This window comes from Neodiprion lecontei, chromosome 5 (genome assembly GCF_021901455.1).
Source record: "Neodiprion lecontei isolate iyNeoLeco1 chromosome 5, iyNeoLeco1.1, whole genome shotgun sequence".
In the NCBI taxonomy this organism is placed as follows: Eukaryota; Metazoa; Arthropoda; class Insecta; order Hymenoptera; family Diprionidae; genus Neodiprion; species Neodiprion lecontei.
In genome coordinates, this window is record NC_060264.1 from 20,729,361 (window position 1) to 20,750,806 (window position 21,446).

The 21,446-nt window shown below is 38.7% G+C and overlaps 1 long non-coding RNA gene across 1 annotated transcript; it reads right to left on the bottom strand.

Annotated features, from left to right (window-relative positions):
- Positions 1–5,839: 5,839 nt before the first annotated feature.
- On the bottom strand, positions 5,840–21,199 carry LOC124294525. The gene is made up of 3 exons (XR_006904411.1): positions 21,046–21,199; positions 5,987–6,048; positions 5,840–5,919 (listed from the first exon to the last, which is right to left on the bottom strand). It is a non-coding gene; the product is annotated as an uncharacterized LOC124294525 (long non-coding RNA).
- Between the last annotated feature and the right edge of the window lie 247 nt (positions 21,200–21,446).

Genomic DNA, 21,446 nt, shown 5'->3' on the forward strand with positions numbered 1-21,446 from the left:
AATCAGTTGCGTACATGCTCAGTCACGCTCCGCTTATTCCGCATCGTTTCACTCGCGACGCGGCTGCAAGGTCAACGAAAATCACGTGGTTTCCTTTCTTCTCTCTCCACCTTCTTTGGCACGACCAAAAATTCAACGATCACTGAGCATCTTTGGCATTGAAAATTTATCGCTAGTGCAATGCAATGCCACTCAACGCTAGCTGATAGACACCCAAAGCTACATTTTGGTACCTTTACATATTCAGAGATGCGGCTTTGTTTACTTATCTACTTGCATTTGTGACGAATTTTACAGAAAACGCCTGGTATGTAATAACTCGTGGTAATCGACATGATAAAATTGTCGAATAGAAACTAAGGAAAATAGAGTACATCACAAAATTTAGAGTCGGATATTAATATTCCGTCTTCGTGTAAAGCCAGTTCATAATTTTTTCTTCGCAATTTCGTTTATGACGGCTCTTTTTATTTTACTGATTTTTTTTCAATCAATCGTCTTTTCTTGTGAACTACAGAATGTTTTTTGACATTCGTACAAATCAGTCCGTGACGAAACGAACCGAAATTTTGACCCAAACACACTAAATTGAAGTTTGTACATTAACAGCAAGGTACAAGTGATTTCGACAACGCAAAAGATTATCGGAATTCATACTTTTAGAATTCTGATATTTATTGGAGAATTTGAATTCCGATATGAAGTATGAGATCGAAACCTGACCGGATCTGAAACTTTACAGAACACTTCAATTTTTTGTCAAAATAATGACCGGTAACATAAATTACAATTGCATGTATTCGTGAAGAAATAAGATTCTCAACCTGTGTAACAAAGTATCTAAAGAGATAACAGGTGTACGATGTAATGCTGTGATAAATTACTAAGTAATTGAAAAAAAATCCCATTCTGATCCGCACCCTCGTCATCTTTTAGCTCCGATTTTGTTTTCTGAGGGAGTTTCCTAGCGGAGAACACACGCTCACCCTATTATTTATTATGTATAATACATATATACGTGTACATATATATTTTGCTCTTTTTCGACAAGAGAGGCCGAGTTCATACCGTACGTACCTACATATTTGTACATATACGTACATATATATGTATATATATAGCGCGATAGTTCACTTCGGAAGGAAATTCTTCGATATATGGCAGCCATAGTTCATTCTTAATAACATTGGGGGAACACCACGCGCTCCATGAACCGGTGATATTATTACGTACCTCGACATTTTCTTTCTCTTTGTTTCTTCTTTCTTCTACTTTTTCTGGTTTTCTTCTTTGTCTCCTTCCGCCATAGAAATTTTCAATAGCGAGCGATGACCTGCTGCAAATTGATCATACAACTACTTAAAATCCAATGAAGTATTCTAAAGATTTTGTTAATGAATTCAAATAATTGAATAGGAATACAAGTTATTTCGCATATAGGAAATCGTATAATCTAATTAAACTGACAATTGTGAGAAAAATATGAAATGAATGACGGGAAGATAGAAAAGAAATGTTGAGAGATAAACAGGCTGAAAAAATCAAATTAATTGTATATATTCGATGGTAATGTTGGTATTGGAATCTTTATTGTGAGTACGACTAAAGCAATATGGCGGCGGAAGTTCGTAACAGCTGATCGTTTCAGGTAAATTTCACAAATAAAAAGGTACTGAAAGTATCCTGCTACCTGTACTGCCGGACTTTCGTTCTGTAATATTGAATAGATGAAGAATAAGATAGGCGATAAAGAACCGATTTCATAATAAAATATGAACCAATTGGTATTGAACATATTTAAAGCTTTTACCAGATGAAGTTTACCTAAATTGTAATTATAAGGATTCGAATAGACCGACAACAAATTCCAAGTTTTGCCTTTTGAAATGAAAAAGTTTCTGCTTTAGCTGAACGTAGGGAATTTTGAATGTTTTCTTTACAATGGGATTATAGAGAAACTATCCTAACCTCACCTTATAACCTCAAATTACCGATTCAATCATACAGGAGTCACCGTCTTGGAATCGCGGTGAAATTCGATAGCTAAAAAGAACTAAGGAGATGATGAATGAATAGGCTTGAATTTGATAAACAGTGTCTTATAATTGATCATTTGAGGTTGTATAAATGAAAGTTTCGTGAGTTGATTAAACAACGCAGTGCGGCATTTAATCGACGTCTCGGAGCGCGTCGCTTCTGAAGTATATACGAGATGAGCTGCAGGAGCCTCGTCGTAGGAGAAAATCTTCGACCCCAAGGAATTTCTCTCTCTTGACTAATGTCAAGTGATATAAAATAATAAGCCTATTAGTCAAGGGTCACTGCGGGGTCAGCGGTCCGGCTCCTCGTCACGAAGTGGAACCGGCAGCATCCTGGATGCGTACCTTGTCCCGTGTGCTTGTACCTGCAGCTTGCCTACCTCATAACCGCTAAGCTAACCATCCACCAACTCCGTCGAGTCAGGAACGCCGCTTTGGTCCCACAGCATTCAGAGTGGATTTATGGCGTGTCCACTCATTCATAAAAATATTATTCAAATTTAGAACGTCTAGACTCTGAGACGGTCCTCCATGCAGGTCCTTTTATTGGCGATCCTTATCTGCTCCATTGATAACTCCTCTTCTCGGTCCCTTGAAATTATGTCTCCCTCCCCCCCCCCCCCCCCTCCCCCCCTTTTATCGCCTTGTTTTCCTCGGCGGAGAGAAAAAAAAACCACACCATCTCATTTTTCTTTCCTACTTCGTTATTGTTATTATCAATATTATTGTTATTCCTCTCCATCTCCCGCGCTCCGAGTATACAGCCTGTCGGGAATCATCAACGCCCACATTACACGCTGTACGAACAACGTGTTAAAATTTGAAACACTTCCACGCTCGATTCGGAATCTCAGAGCATTATGGTTCTGCAGGCGTGAACGACGCAATTTCGACTCATCAAAATACCGACGGTCACGAAATTTTATGCTGAAATACGACTTTCGTGGTGTTTCAGGAACACGGAATTTTCTAACGTGAAATCCAAGTGCCAGCCTCAGTGGAAAAAACTGAAGTTTCATTAGATTGTCTGTATTGAAAGAAATCGATCTTAAACCAAATTTAGTGTGTAACGAAATTTATCGGTGCATTTCTTGGGCAAGACCTAAGCGATCGTTGAAATATCGTGTTTTTAATTCTCAGATGCTAATTCAAGTATGAAATCATGTGCGAAGCAAATCATACTACGTAAAAAAAAATGAAACAATTATATATCCAGAGATATCTCCAAGTACAAGATACTTCGTGACTCTAATAGATACAGTAAAAAATCTCATCACATAATTATACGATTGAGAATTTTCACACATGTAAATAAGTAGTGTTATAAACAGTTGATAAATCTGTACAACAGTAAGTAAAAATCCTCTCAGATTCACGGCTGAATTTTCGCCCCATATTATATGCTCGATGAAAGAGGGAAGGGAGAAGGGGACAGGAGCGATAAAATATTCCTCGAATGGTATATTATTTACGATGGTAAGACTCGCGAATCAAGATGTAAGCGTGGGCGACCCAGCGACATGCAGCGACACTGGAATATCATACAGAAGATGAGTGAGAAATGTCCCAGCCAAAAGTCTCCGTCTTATTCTAACATCCTCGACAATTTCGAATAAACGTTTCATGCTCGAAGAATCGATGCATTTTTCAATTCGAATTTTTGTACCTCGACGCTAGTTTTATTCACAATATGCGATGTTAACTCTCTATTTTTTATTTTTTTTACACATTAGAGGGGTAGGGGGATAACGATTATGTGCAGGTTTTTTTTATGATAGCGCCAAGATTCCTTGATTTTTTATAACTAAATTTAACAGTCTGTTCTGAATTGATCAAAAAAAGCTAGGTGTCGAGTGGCTCGTTTTTCCTGTGAAAAATAAGTGGGCATCTCGAATTTCGAGAAGTTGTACAAAGTTTTGCCCCGGTCTGTACGTGAGTTCATCATTTTCACATCCCACGCGTTTATTTCGAGGAATAATCGTATGGTGTGTGTATAACACAAGTCTATACCTTCATGTACGTGTATATGTGTACGTTTATATCTCGACGACGCATAAATTATTTCGGTAAAATATTGTGTTCACAAGAATGTTGGTATATACGCCAAGTAAATGTCAGAAGCAGGACGGTAATAATTTATCACCATACGAACGTGTAACCATACAGCTATAGATTGGAAATATACAGAAACAAATGTTTTACTTACGGTTGAGTTGGGTTAAGGAAGCTCAGTTTTTGTTGGGTTAGGTTAGGGAACTTTGGATCAGGTTAGTTTGCGTTAAATTGAAGAAGCTATTATCACATGAGGATGACAATGAAATAAAAATTCGATACCACATTATCCTAACTAAAATTATCTCATTGACCTAGATCTCACGATCTGCAAGTAACTCGTGCTATCCTACACCAATTTGATTTAAAAAAATTTCCGACAGACTGCATAGTATATATATATATATATGTAAGGAAACGATAAGAATTAGTTCGATGTAAAAACTTGATTTTAAATTTCAGAGGATCGGTCGTAAGCAGGAACAATTATAAACGCTCCTCCCTATGCCCTTCATTTTTACCCAAGGAACGAATCGTTCATCATATACTTTTGATACTTCCGGGACGCGAAGAAACCAGCGAGCGGCGTTCACCAAATGTTCATTCAGACAGCGAAGACGCGAGAGAGTGAAACAGAAATAGAGCGAAGATGAACATATTTGTAACACTTTCTCCGATTCCTTTTCGATTCCTCCATGACTCCAATTTCGAGAATCCATCTGCCTCGGTGGGCCTCGACCTTTATCTCGAAGGGGTGCATAGCCGTATAGATAGTTATGAAACCAGGCTGCTAGATGCCGCCAATTTTCAACGGATCGGGCTGTGTAAGAGATGAAAGACAAAACGAGGAGAGAAAGAAAAATGAAGAGAAAAATCGGCGGTAGGTGAGGGAAGGAGGGGGGGGGGGGAGGGGGGAGGGGGGAGAAAAATGGATGGGAACACATGTCGCTCGCTACGTGCCCCGCCGTGGTGGCTATATGCGTGGGATTCATATATTATTATATCATATAGGTATACATATGTATTCGCTGAGCGAAACGATAGAAAAGTAAAAGAGAGGGAGAATAAGAGGAGGAGGGAGTACGCTGAAAAGGGAAAAGAAGAAGGAATAGACGATCACCGAAACGAGAGGGAAGAGCAGAAGAGGGAGAAGAGGAGAGACAGACGAACTAATGCTGGGACCAGCGGGGGGCGTTTGCTTTCGACCATCTAATGATTTAGTTTAGTTCGCGGACACCAATGTTTGCGAACTCGATATTTTAAGACGCGTTCATAAATTTCACGCTCACTCGAGTTTATACGGCCTGCATTGGAAACAAATGAGAGCCTGGTGTATTTCCCGTTTATTATCACCCTCGGATTTACAAACACTAACGGAACACTGACGCGTCATTTTTAAAAACTCGTTTTCTTACTCGCCGGCATCTTTGCTCCAGTTTTAAAGAAACAAACGAGCTCGCAGAGCTTTCTGTGCTCGTTAGAAAAACACGAAGAATCACTATCTGGACATCGTGATGCCACAAAAATTGTTTGAAATTTAACATACCACAAAATTCAATGGAAATTAAGCCATCGTATACTTTTAGGTCTTCGGGAACGAATGAGCTCGCAGGGCTTTTTGTGCTCATCCTAAACAGTTGAAAATTTTCATTCAGCCATCGTGATACCATAAGCATCATTGGTACTGAGCAAACAACAAAATTCGATAAGAATGAAATTGAAAGATGCTCAATTTTCTTGCATTTTACCTTCCAAAGACACATCAGTTTCCAAGGCTTTCCGTGCTCGTTGCAGAAACGTGAAAAATCACGATTTCGACACTGTGATACTACAAAAAATTATTGAAATCGAACATTAATAACGATTCAATAAGAATAGAGTGGTTATTTACTCACTTTTCTTCCACTCCTGGCTTCCAACAGCGAATGAACTCGTGGGACTTTCTGCACTCCTCGTTCTATAGAAATGAAAAATCAACATTGGATAAATCGACATTGGATATTATGATACCCTTAAACATGATTTCAGATTTGTTATGGAAAAAACATAAAATTTTCAAACAAATCAAGTCTGAGAATGCTCATTCTTCTTCCATTCTACCGTCTAAAGAGATGCGATTTTATGGAGCTTCCCGTGATCATAATAAAATCGTGAACACAAACATTTGGTTGCCAATGACGATCAGAAGTGATGAAACGAGATTAAAACCTATAATAAGTGAGAATGTGTGACGGGTATAAAATAAAGCAGAAGGGTAATAACAATTCGTGTATCAAAATTGCTTGTCCGAGTGTTCAATGGCTAGTATAATCATTACCCGCCATATTTTCCTCCACCGTGACAAATCGCGGGCTAATGAACGAGCTACGAATCCTGGACAGAATTCGTAGAAGAGTGAATCTCGATGATCATCATCGTAGAATAAAATGAAGGAGAAGAAAGAACGCAGCCTTCGTGCGTTCGTCTTGATTCTTCGGAAAAGTTTGTTTCGGTTGAGGGCGTGAGGCAGCCTCACGATTATTTTCGATTGGCCAACCCTGTCCTGCGGCTGGGTGGAGCCGGAAAATCTATCCAGCTTTAACTACAGCCCGATGACGAGTGGAAATCAACGTGGTTTCACCATTTCATGGAAGAATATGACAATCTTTATTTTTTCCCGATGTAAGACGTCCGGCGAACATGTTTCCTTAAAATCTCGATGAATTCGCAAGGTCTGAGGACGAAGATAGTTAAAAAAAACTCGACGTCTGGTGGCTGGACGGATACCTGAAGGTGCAATAAATCAGCTGGTAATAAGCCATATATTTACCAGCAACACTGAATGGAAGGGAAAATTTGCACAATACGGAGCCAACCGATATTATTAAAACAGTGACGAGAAAAGTGACTTCTAGGTTTCACTTCCTTTTCGTCAATTCTTCTTTATGGGTACTGGTACGTGACCCAAGGTGGTGGCAGGGCTCGACCGTCATTCCAAACACCATAAACCTCACAGTCAGTAGTGGTTTGCTAGATTTCCCTTATGATTTACAGTCCATAGGCCCGAGTCCGAAAGCCAAACAGAATGTTTATTATACCAAACACCAAGTCCTGGACAACTTTTTATTTCACGTATACCAGCAGCAGTTTTCATTTATTGACCCATCCTTCTCCTCGAAGTCAACATCACGTTTCAGCGTCCTCTTATTCTACTTCTTATTTGATGACATGTCTTTTTTATTCTTCTTCATGTGCATTTATAGAACCATCCATATAGAACCATGTGATTCCTTTGCCCCTTTTTTCACTTCTTCAACAACATCGATGCAGACATTTCCAAAATGTGTCAAACAGTTTGTCAGCTTCCAAGATTCATTGAATTCCTTTTATCAGTAACCACGAGTAACAAAGTTTAGTAAGTTGCTCCAACGAATTTCCAAGACACAGTACCATCATCGTGTAAGAGGGGGACGAGCGGTGAAGACTCGGATATGGAAAAGAAGACCTGTAATATCGTTTAACGAAAACTTATACAATACCAAGCCGAAGTTGGACGAAAGTCGTAGAACTGAAACTGGGTCGTCAGTACTAAGATGTTGTCTGAAAACTTAGCAGTAACAGCATATCATTAACTCCAATTGGTCGGTTATCTTCAACTCAACAAACACGAATAATGGATCAGTGCTGCCAATGCTTTCCAAACACCAACGTCGTAAAAGGACAGTATCCAAGTTAGTGTGCAGTCAAAATTCCACACGAACAAGGTCCCGCATAAGTTTCCTGGAACTGTACAATGATCCATGAATCGGTTGTTCGGACTTGTTCCGCCGGTCAGAATCCATGCATTAGGAATCGGTGAAATTGGAAAACGATGACGTCACGATGGTCGCGTGTTTCGGCAAGTCAGTCAGGAGGACGAGTTCGATCGTCTCAAGGGAGTGACCTTGTATCGCCTGTCGAAAAGAGTCAGGTAGGCGAGCTGTATGCGAATAAGGATCCGCCCTGCAGAACTGGCAATAAATAAAGTCTTAAACGTTTTGAAGGCCTGAAAATGGTCCTTGCACAGATCGGCGAGGAGGTAATGATTTTCGAAAATTATTGTCCTGCATCCCCCTAGCGACTTGGGTGGCTCACACTTTTCTTCGGGCAAGTGAACGCGACGTTCTCTCATAGCTGCGAAGCATTTCGGAACGGCCATTGTCCGAACGCTCCATGAATCTTTTCGCTCACTCTCTCTTTTCGCAACGAATTCAAAACTTGGGAATTTCCGGCACCCTATTTTCGGCACAATGTTCTCTGCAACTCGTGCAGTCCGTTTACTTGTACATCTCTACACGGCCTTTGAAGGTTGCTACGTGTCTCATTTTTCCAGCCCTCCAACGCCCCTCCCTATTCGGACCGCACTCCGGGTTCCAAAAATCGTTCATAATAGGGGGCGATTTTTCGTTTAGACACATCGATTATACAGATTCTATTCTCGAACACTGCTTCACCTAGTCGTTGATCCTCTCGCAAATAGCCAAAAGCTACGGTGGGTCCGTTTCTATATTCGCCACTATATTTAGACATCCGAAAAGTTCCATCAGTTAGAAGTGTTCCGGAAAAACTGGAGCCTTGAAGCTCGATTTCTCTAGAATTTTTTCGCCTTCTTTTAAAGAAAATCTTCCGAAAAAATAATAACAACAAGTTGTGCTGGCTATTTATTTTTTGTCAAGAGGTCTTTGAAAACCAGAATTAATAGTTTCAATTATTTTTGCTTCTCCGGCCCAACTATTTCAGCAGTAAAGAACGGTAGCTTTTCTATTTCAGTAGTGACTAGTGATATTTATTTAGCGTATTAATGTAGAAACTGGAAATAGTAAATCTTGGAAACGAATAAAGAACTAAACAGCTGAACCAATTACAAAATATTTCCGAGTAGAAGGAATTTTTAATTAGAAAAATAAAATTTTAACTGCACGGGTAGTTAGTCTTCGGAATAATCGTGGAAAACGTTAACAAGTATATGATTATCATCAATTATTCACAACGACCAACCATGAAAAGTAAACTTTATAGTGAATAAATTTTCCCTGAAACCAAAATGCTTGATAAAAGTCTTTCTTTTTTACTTATCAGAAGGAGTTCATTTCCTTTTTTTTCAGTCTCTATTTTCTTCATGCCCCCTCAAAAAATAACGTCCTCAATAGTTGAAACTTTCAAGTTCGATCATCGATTTTTTTTTCTTTTCATAATTTTGTCTTGACACAAATAAAAATTCTCAGTTCTAGGCTAGTAAAAAAATCCGGAACTTTCAATCTGATCTACATTTGTAAGAATCTAAAGCGAATTGATCGAGCAAAGAAGCTTCTATATTCAATTTGAATTTCGTCCGCGTTCTGTTTCTTATTTTTTTTCTTAGTCTCTGCGTTATTATCTCCGCGTTAATGTAGTAAATTACACATCCAGCACTTGATTGCGTTTTGGTGATTATAATAGAGGTATCAGTGGGGCAGAATGATACACACCCATATGCCTAGCGTAACGAACAGGCCTTATAGCCGGTTCTGTAATTGCAAAAGGCGTCTACTACAGCGTATTAGGTGCGGCTGATCAAAGCTCGAGATAAATAAAAGATAATCATCTAATTATTCTATTCAACGTCGCGTCCCTCCGATATAAAACATCAACGACTAGCAGCCGACTTCTACGCTCGTATCGAATCAGAACGGTGCCGGTGATCGAGTCATTAAGATCATTTCAAACCGATTGTTTTTATTGTCTTAATCCGTACCAATGAGCTACTAATTCAAAGAACTATCAGGACCTTACGCAACGATTATTATTCGGAGAAAAACATACTGCTAAAAAAATGATTCCGGTTTTTCCAAGAGAGAAAAGTCGGTTCACGTTTTTTAGGATTTCCGTTCGACACTGAATTCACTAAACGGAGCATGAAAAGGAGGGATTTGAACGACCGAGTGTCGGATGGTTCGCAGGTAGACGAGGAAGAGGTTGGCGAAGCACATCCCAACTTCAGGGCTCATCCTTGTCGGGATATAAACTGTTTCTGGGAACGAACGGTCGTATATCTTTGCAGTGACAATGGCCTCCAGAGTCAGTCACCGAGTCACCGAGTCGAACCGGGTCTGCGAGAGAAAATTATTCGAGCATCCCTGGTCCTCGGTCCTGTCCCGGAGACCGATACCAAACTCCGAATTGACCAAGAAGACGAAGCGAAGGTCGAAGAACAACTTCCCTGTGATATGTTTTCACTTCAAACTCATGTCCAGTTGTTTTCCTCAATTTCTGCCCCTTGTTTTCACTATGATTAGTTCTTTTCGTCAACATATTTCTGTGACTCTTGGAAGAAGCACTGAAATCAACACAATCCATTTGAACAGTTTTCACACTAAATTAATTCGCTGTATTTTTCTCTAGTTACAAAAATGCGAGGAAAAAATTTTTCCACACTCTTCTTCTGCTGTTTTTGGTTTTTTTTAACGTTCTTCTTTCTTCGCCTGGTTCTTGGCGCATAGAAAAGTTTTCGGTAACACTGAAAAGCAACGAGTGTAATACAGAAATCTAGAAAGTCACGGGTCATCACTTTCTGTATTCCAGGTAGAAGGAGGTCCAGTGACTATTATGCGCCAGCTCTTTGACGCGCCGGGACAAAATTACCACCTTCCTTCATTGCGAAAACGCCCGAAGAATTTCATTTCATTTATCTCTGTTTCTGTTCTTCAATTCCTCGTAGTGACATTTAACACCAAAGTGCAGGCCGACCTCTGAACTGTATTTTTTACGTAATAAAGACGAATAGAAAAATGATAAAAACACTTGGAGCGACGAAAAAACAACGTCGCTTACAGAAATGTAACAAACGATTTCTCGTACATCGTCGCCTACAGCTTTTTATAGGTTTTCCATTAAACTTTATCAGCAGTTTTGAAATACGTTGTTGTAAATAGTATATTTTGATCCTAGATCGTTCTTCCTATAGTTGCAAAAAAACATTTTTCAGTCTGAATCTCTTTTATTGCAACAGTTGAGAATAGTTAGTTTTTTTCTCAATAGTTTTAAATAGTATATTCAAATTCTATGTAGTTTTTTCGGTAGTCGTGATATAATATTTTTTCAACTTGAATAACTTTTTCCAATAGTTACGATCAGGGTAGGTACTCGAATTCCGAATGCTGATTTTGATAGGTCTAAATGATATTTTTCTAATCTGAATATTTTTTCCAACAATTCTCGTTTCACCAACAGAAACCATTGACGTTTCAATAATTTTATAATATTAATCGACAATATTTGTAACGGAAGCTGAAATGTTTTTTGTTCTCTAATCAACTATTCTTGCCAATTATTGATCCGCCAAAACAAAAGCTGTGACTCTACGATGAACCGAAGATCTGCGAATACGCAAGCGAATATGTTTCTTTGCTTGATCACGGCAATAATAACGGGGCGAATATACATAGATCGGTATCGTGGATGATCATCGAGGGTTGAACAAGTGAATGGCATTAGGTGTCCAGATTTTATCGATACATATACACTCACAGGAACAGGCAGCAATGGCCAGGGGTTGAAGGTATAGAAAATCGCTTTTACTTCGGTGGCGCAACGACGCGACGCGACGTGGCTTGGCTCTTGGCCTCCCAGACGGCTCGGGGTGCGAGCCACCCCCATTTTCTTAGCGCCCCATAGGGATACACGGAAACCGTTTCAGGGACCACATATCGCGCGACATCCACGGAACGACGGTGCTACACCCGATAGGGAACGACTTGATCCTGCGGACGCCGATCCTCGAGCCTCGACTTGCCAAAAATCGCCGACTTTGCAAAACGTTAAACGATCCTCTGCAGCTACGGCAGCTCGAAATTTCATCGAAGATCGAACGATAAGACCGGTGAAAAACAAGATAAAAGTAAGATAAGGGGGAGATGAAGCGGAGAGGAAAAAGAGATTCGGAAGGGAAACGATACTGAGAAAGGATGCTAAATCTATAAGGCAACGTACGACGAATGCGGGGACTCAAACTAAACGGTGTAAGTACTTTTCATTTCATCAATCGTTATCATAAGTCTGGAATAGTGAAATCCTTTTCTTCAGATTCGTAAAGCTCACTAAAAACGATAAAATATTTAACATCGTACCATTATAGATTGATTACAAGTACGATATGCAATACTGAATTCCCTTATGGAAATCCTAATAGTTGAATTTTTGGTTCAAATTTATTGAAAAAATATTTGTTACGTTCCAAATAAAAGTTGGAATAATTTCCAGTGCCAACCATTTAGTTTTTTATGTGGTTTCGGAAATTATAAGTAAGCAGTCTTTATTTTTTTGTCGACGGTTTGACTATTTTAGCAGTAAGAAACACTATTTTTACTATTTCAATAGTTATTGCGATATTTCATTTACCGTTTTGCCAGTAAGATTTAACTCAAGATTTAAAAAACCTAACAGTTTGCGCGACTGATATTTTTGTTCCTTGCGGCGGAGAAATTTTGTCAAAAAAACTACATTTAGACTGAAAAAATGAGCTGATATTTGGAAACATTCTGACCTAACCTAAAAATCATTTACCAATATTTCATTATAGTATCAACTAGCCGTAACCGCTGTGAAAACAAATTCTCTAGGGAATAATTTCGCCCCGAGAATGGCATATAAGCGTTCAAATAAATGAAAATTCAAATTCATGGCATCGACTATACGATCAGTTTTTGGTACATTCTAAGAATAAACATGATTATTCTTTGATAATTATTACTATTAACTATTCCCACTATGTAAATAGTTGAGATTATTAGTTGGGAATTTTCGGCGCCACTACAAGTCAGATCGAATAGTCAACATAAGCAAAATTATTTCTAATATTATATTGTATTGACTAGTCAACTATTTAAATAGTTATTTGCAGGCTAGGAAATTGAATTCATGGCATCGACTATACGATCAGTTTTTGGTACACTCTAAGAATAAACATGATTGTTCTTTGATAACTATTACTATTTACTATTCGTACTATGTAAATAGTTGAGATTGTTGGTTGAGAATTTCCGCGCCACTACAAGTCAGATCGAATAGTCAACATAAGCAAAATTATTTCTAATATTATATTGTATTGACTAGTCAACTATTTAAATAGTTATTTGCAGGCTAGGAAATTGAATTCATGGCATCGACTATCAGCGAACAGTTTTTGGTACATTCTAAGAATAAACATGATTATTCTTTGATAATTATTACTATTAACTATTCCCACTATGTAAATAGTTGAGATTATTAGTTGCGAATTTTCGGCGCCACTACAAGTCAGATTGAATAGTCAACATAAGCAAAATTATTTCTAATATTATATTGTATTGACTAGTCAACTATTTAAATAGTTATTTGCAGGCTAGGAAATTGAATTCATGGCATCGACTATCAGCGATCAGTTTTTGGTACATTCTAAGAATAAACATGATTATTCTTTGATAATTATTACTATTAACTATTCCCACTATGTAAATAGTTGAGATTATTAGTTGCGAATTTTCGGCGCCACTACAAGTCAGATCAAATAGTCAACATAAGCAAAATTATTTCAAATATTATATTGTATTGACTAGTCAACTATTTAAATAGTTATTTGCAGGCTAGGAAATTGAATTCATGGCATCGACTATACGATCAGTTTTTGGTACACTCTAAGAATAAACATGATTGTTCTTTGATAACTATTACTATTTACTATTCGTACTATGTAAATAGTTGAGATTGTTGGTTGAGAATTTCCGCGCCACTACAAGTCAGATCGAATAGTCAACATAAGCAAAATTATTTCTAATATTATATTGTATTGACTAGTCAACTATTTAAATAGTTATTTGCAGGCTAGGAAATTGAATTCATGGCATCGACTATCAGCGATCAGTTTTTGGTACATTCTAAGAATAAACATGATTATTCTTTGATAATTATTACTATTAACTATTCCCACTATGTAAATAGTTGAGATTATTAGTTGCGAATTTTCGGCGCCACTACAAGTCAGATCAAATAGTCAACATAAGCAAAATTATTTCAAATATTATATTGTATTGACTAGTCAACTATTTAAATAGTTATTTGCAGGCTAGGAAATTGAATTCATGGCATCGACTATACGATCAGTTTTTGGTACACTCTAAGAATAAACATGATTGTTCTTTAATAACTATTACTATTTACTATTCGTACTATGTAAATAGTTGAGATTGTTGGTTGAGAATTTCCGCGCCACTACAAGTCAGATCGAATAGTCAACATAAGCAAAATTATTTCTAATATTATATTGTATTGACTAGTCAACTATTTAAATAGTTATTTGCAGGCTAGGAAATTGAATTCATGGCATCGACTATCAGCGATCAGTTTTTGGTACATTCTAAGAATAAACATGATTATTCTTTGATAATTATTACTATTAACTATTCCCACTATGTAAATAGTTGAGATTATTAGTTGCGAATTTTCGGTGCCACTACAAGTCAGATCGAATAGTCAACATAAGCAAAATTATTTCTAATATTATATTGTATTGACTAGTCAACTATTTAAATAGTTATTTGCAGGCTAGGAATTTGAATTCATGGTATCGATTATACGATTAATTGTTGGTACATTCAAAGAATAAACATGACTATCCTTTGATAATTATTACTATTTACTATTCCCACTGAGCAAATAGTTGAGATTAGGTATTGGTTGATAATTTCCGACGCCACTACAAGGCAGATCGAATAGTCAACATAACCAATCATTTTTTTCCGTCGAGCTGATCTCTCGGCACAGGAGGTGGCGCTTCGTCTAACGATTCGTCGAGACTCTCAGGTGTCGCGGCGGTTAATTTCCCTTCAAAAGACCGACGGGGAGGGAAAAAAGGCAAGGAAATCACGCAGGCAAACTGAAAAAAAGATGAAAACGTGAAAAGAAAGAACTAAACAAGAAGGAAGAAGCGCCGCGCCGCTCGTCGTCGCCTCGCGACGCTGCCGGCAGGAGGGCTGATATTCGTCCCGAGGATCGCTCGGTGTCACCCAGTGTCAACCAACTCGGCGGCACGGAATTATCGTCCTAGTCATCGTCCCCTGAGAAGTTTCAAGGCGGCTCGTGACGCCGAGGGTAGCACACCGTGGTGTAATAATCGCGCAATTATAACGCCGATAATGGTAAGAAAAATTATATCGCCACACCGATCCGATAATGCGGGCACAATTTTAATTACATTGTTACATTTTCACCCTTCTCTGTCCCTCGATCTATCCTGGGATCGAAAGTAAATTGGTTTCCTTCACGTTCTATTGCTCGACATATAATCATTTTCCTCCCTCTTTTCTTCTAACTCTCTCTTATCTCGCACCGTTGTGCTCGTTGTGATCGTTGATTGCCTAGAGGCATTTTTTTAATTTATTAATTATTGCAGTTTTTGACTCTTTAACAATTCACTTCAAATCTACAAGTCCCTCGAAATCTGATAACTATGCGAATTTCCTAATTTCTTTTTACTTCAAATTATCGCTGGAGGGATTATTTTAAATCGATAAAATATTTTTGAAGTCCGTGAATAATAATTTAATTGAACTAGGCATTTTGTGTGAAATCGACGGTCAATTCTTTGTTTCTTGAAGACACATAAAAAATATCTTGCAAATTTATCATGAAGACCAATAAGAATGACTATATTGAATTTAGCACGATACTCAGGATCACCTTTATCACGATTTTACAATGTTGATTGACTAAGTCTATACTTTCTCGGGCATTAAGTATTTATCAAATTTTTATAGTTCTAACCGGCTAGAATCTCTTTGGAAATACTGTGATTATAATCGAATGCTTAGATATCGATACTTTATTTCAATTTGTTTCGAAATGATTCAGAACTGATTTTATTTAGAAAACTATATTCTACGAAGTCCCTGAAACAATTTTTTTCATTCCCTTTTTGTGCAGCAGTAATTCAATATATTCATTTGTTGATTATGATCCATATCGTTGAGATCCTGCAAAATTAAATATTTGAAAATGTAGAAAATAGACTTCCGAATGAAACAAGCCATTTAGGTATTGAAATAAAATGATTTTACTAGATTTCTAACGATTTTGAAATGATTTGAAACGAAACATCGATATCTGAGCTTTTTTCTTGTAATTATTGAATTTTGTTCTGTATTTTTAAAGAAATCTTTGTAGCTTACGTATAAAATAATTTGACAAATACTTAACGTACGACTAAATCGAAATGAAATGATTGAATACGGTATTATATTATAAAGATTTTTGGCCAACCAACCTTCTGAACAGTGAAGCGAATTTCACCGACAATGAATAAATACAAATATGAGAAAACGGCATCGATAATATCATCTTATTGATAAATCAAGACTGAACGAGGAAAGGAATTCGTGATGCGATACGAAGATAAAAAAAATAATCCGAGTGAGGCTGTTTGCGTTTCTCATGGTCTCCTCGCCTCCCGCAGGACTAAGAGGACCCAATATCCAGGACCACGTGAGTCGAGAACGATCCGCAGGTGCAGGATCAGGAATCCAACAAAAAGCACGAAGCATGGAGAGATATTTTCCATCGAGGTTAACAGATTATAAAGATATCCCGTAATAAATATATTACACCTGTATCAGGAGGCCTTTTTTCCCCGGACGTTCGAATCCCGTCGGTGCGCAGCATTCAGGGCGTGACTTCGAAAACCACCAGGACCCAAACACCCACAGAATGGGAATTTCAATGCCTCTTCGAGTCGGTTTTCTGACCCCGCTCGCCCGGCGTTGTTATACCTGCTGCAGGACTCCGGGACAGCCAGTCGAGTTACAGTGTATTATTTACGACCAAGGACAGACCCTCCAAGGCCTGCCAAGGCCTTCGACAATTCGACTCCACACCCAGCACGGTGAAATCGGCGGGAATAATGCCGCGACGAATCTAACTAAAGACCGCGATCTTCTTTCGCCAGCTTCTAAGCTGCCAAACCTGCCTGTAAATACGACACGGAATTATACACCTTTGGGAATAAACACGGTTCCGGCATGGAACTACACCCTCTCCGCTTCCTGGCTTCCACCACACTCGACACACAGTTCCGGAAATCGATGCATCGGATGCCTTCTTCACTCGTTTCGCAACATTCAATTTATACCACCAAATTCCGTTCTATATTTTTCAGCTTTCGTTACCTGCAGTGTCTACGATTTTTTGTGATGAGCTTCTCTGGTCAGTTTCTTGAATTCGTACATCCTGACCTGTGAATTTCAAATTTCAGTAAATTTCTCTTCGGATCTGTTTCCCTGATATCTGAACTTGAAACCGGATTTTTCTAGAGTATTTTCTGGTCTCTAGATACCACAAATTTTTCACTACCTTGCATAACGATGTGAATTATTGGATATAATATACGTTATACCTTTCGTCCTTCTCTTGAATCATCCTTGGATCCTTGCGCGTATTGTTCATAAACCGTGCATTCGAGCAAAAGATTCCGTGATTCTTGATTTTTATCATTTTTTATGATTCAACGACCCGCAATTAGAGCAGTTCTCCAGACTGGATGGAGAGAAAATGAAAATATGAAGTCCAACTTTTGAATTATCCACCTCACGAAGCGACGTAAGAGTGACTGAAAGTCGTAAAGAATAATCATTCGGCATTGATTATGGACAAAATGATTTGGATTCGCTTCTTTTGATTGACCGGAAAAGCTCTCGAAAAAGATGAATGCGAAATCCTCGAGGGATGTCGCGGTATTTGCGCGTGCATGAACCACGGCAAGATGAATGAAGACTAACGAAGTAATCACTTGTTATCCCCGCAATTCCAGCCACTCTTGTCAGTTCCACGTATATGTACATATCGCATATTATACCGGATCGACGGTAATGAGACGATGTATTCAGAGGCTGCATGCCGGATGCGATACATAGACGACAGATTATCCCAGGATGAAATTTGTCACGTTAGTCGAAACACCCTATTTTTGTTTTTCTTTTTTTCCTTTACTGTAATCTCAGAGGAACAAAAATCATTGCTATGATTTTCCGATCGGAGTGTGACAGCAGATTTTTCGACCTGGTATATAATAGTCAAACAGTGATCGACAGTAGGTAATTAGATGTTACTGTGGAAACCATAACAAAGTCACATCACTTCTATCCGCTTGTTTTCTTTTTTCTAATAAATTTTCTCTGACATTTCAGATGCGAGTCCTCACTAATCGAATGATTAGAAACATGTAAATTATTGAAAATACTCAAACAACATTTGCAGGCAGTAATTGGGTATTATCGTGGAAGCCATAACAGTTCCAGATCATTGCAATTCTGCTTTGTTCTTCTTCCAGTAAATGTCTTCCGACATTTTCAAGTGAGCCAGCTCACCAATTAGATGATAAAAAATATGTTCAACGTGGCTATAACGAATGAGCAATTGGAGGCAATATAATAATAAGGTATTATTGTGGAAACCATAACGAATCCACATCAGCGTATTGCCGTTCATCCCCTAATAAATTCCCTACGAAATCAGCGTCCATTTTACGCGCCGTGAGCTTTCAAGGCCGGATATGAAGGTTCTTGCCGTTCGAAAAGGGATGAACGAGGCTTGTAAATATCCAGCAGAGAGTCGTCGGGGTGTCTGGTAGGATTTCGCGTCCCGGTTTTTCACGGTGGTCAACATGTGGGGCAGCTAGTCACCGGTCGAAAAGAGGGTGGGTAATAAAGGCAAGAGAGGCGCGTACCACGAGATAATAAGAGAAAAGCGGAAAATTCCGAACCGCAAATATATTGACGTTCGACCTCAAGCGTCCCGGACGTCGGGCTCGAGCAGTGAAAAGAGAGCTATTAGAGCAACGGGGGTGAAGACTGTGGCGAATGGCCCCGTCAACCTGGACGAATTCCAAACGGCGCCGAGTGAATCCCAACTGGGAAGAAGAGACAGGAAAAGAGAGAGAGAGAGAGTGACGTTTTTCGCGATGTAAGGCAACAATGAGACGTCCGAAACGGCAAACCGTCTCTAACTGCGCAGAGAACAATTCCATGCAGCCGGAGGACTAAATGGCGAACAAATACTTCACCTCCCCGTGAATTATTATATCCTGGAGGATACGCACGGTGAACTTGCGGGCACAAAAGTTTAGTTGTCACCGACGGTGAGGGATGAGGGTTGCACGGAATAACGTCTTCTTTATAATAACGAAACACTCCCTAGCTACGGGAAATTTTCGGGAAAGGCGGCTGCACGCGCTCACTGAAAAACCCTTTTTTACCAATTCAGAATTTTTTTTGACGAGAAGAAAATTCGTACGGATCAAAATTCTTATAGTAAACTGTTGGGACTGTGAAATTATGAGACTTCTGACCTCTGACTTTGGCAGATTTTTCTTAATGTACGAAGACCTTCCGGAAGAAGGAAATGCGAAAGATGAATAAAAAAAAAAAAAAAACCGGCTTACGTAGACATGTCGCGTGTTGATTCTGATTGTGAGTGTTTAGATCCATATTTCAGATGCTTCTCACTCTCTCTCGACATGCTGTGAGACAGATATCAATTTTTCGTCCACCTTGACAGCTTCCTAATTGCGAAACGACAAGCGTATATAACCCAAATTTCATCTAGATCAAACGTCAATTGATATATCAAGTCGGGCAGACCCGTCTCGATATTAGAATTGTTGTTTCCACTTCTGGTTTGTTATCAAATGCTGATAGAGGGTATAAAAATTGCTATTATTGTTCGGAATATACATGACATAGACATTCAAAACAATTATACGCCTTGAAATTCACTGAAAAGAAGAGACCTACTAGACCAATTTTTTTCATTTTTCCATACGTTGTAGTACGTCAAAAACCTTCAGGGACGTAATTTTTTGACGTGCTTATTCTAAACAAATCCTAAAGTTTTCTGCTAAAAAATAGGGGATGCAACCACTGAGGCTAAAAAATACTGCATGTACGATCATCTCTGGAGAAAGATTATTGTTCGATTGGTTTTATGAAAATATTTTGCATCATTATCGAGATATCATAAAAATACGATTTTTGGTAGTCACTTATTGTTAGAGAGGTGATTTTTAAACCACGAACGGCCCGATTGACACGAAAAGTAACCAATATCAAATGTTTTTCAAACTACTCATACACCGTGTCACGAAACGAAGTAGATCGGTGAGGTATATTTATGCAGATTAGGATGGTCCTTGTTTAGGGTGTAGACGAATTTTTACCGCTCCATCACTGAAATCAATTTCCAATCATTTAAAAAGAGTCGCCAAATTTTTTCTGATTCTTACAGCCAGTCTGAGATAGCCCGCATTGTGATCAAAGTTTCTTATCGAAGTGACATGAGAAAAACTTTTTTTCGCACTATATATTTTATCGTGAAAGTAACAATGTTCCAAAAAATCTATAACTGCGAATTTTTAGTCGGCATTAGTGATAACATATGGAAAAAAAATACACATCGTACGAGGCAATCTAGACGAATTGCACTGCCTCTAAATAAAAAAAAAAGTCAGGTTTCGAGGTTGTGCAATTCGTCTAGATTACCTGGTACGATGATGAGTATTTTTTCCCAGATAGTAGCAGTAATTCTCACCAAAACCTCGCGGTTACAGATTATTTGGAACATTATTACTCTTGCAATAAAATATATGTATACTGAGAAAAAAAGTTTTACCCTTGTTAATTTCCATAAGAAACTTCGATCACAACACGGACTATCTTAGAGTCGATGTAAAAATCTGAAAAAATTAGGCGATTGTTTTCGAATTATTTGAAGTTGATTTGGGGGATGGTCTGGCAAAAATTCGTCAACACCCTGAATAAGGACCACCCTAATGCGCATACTTTCATCATCAGTGCACTAATGTCTAAGTGACCATGATCTCTGTATTCTCTTCTCGTTCGGAACTATTCTGCGACGAATTCAGAAGACCTCAACTTACAGATACATGTCCTTGAAAGTAGTTCGTCGTATGGAAGCGTCGCATAGTGAAAGAGCCCCGACCGTAAACCTTGGGGGTCTTCGGGTATAGTTTCTCCTGAAAAATTGCCTTCCGCCAACACGTCGAGTATTTTTTCGAAGCGGAGGATGCGAGTTGGCAGAGCGTGGAGGGTTGGCTGCATCTAGACACCGGAAGTGAAAACAATACTGCAGAGTCTGCTCGAATGGCGAGTGGAGGAAGCAACTGACTCCATTGCATTTTTCCCCGGTCGTCTGCTGAAAAAACAAGGGATGCTCGGTGAAATTGCCGCCCAGCGTTGAAACATTTACGGGTTCACGGTAGCTGTGTATCGGAAATTTTCAGCCGGCTCGGTATCTCTTAGAAGAAAATTTACTACCTCG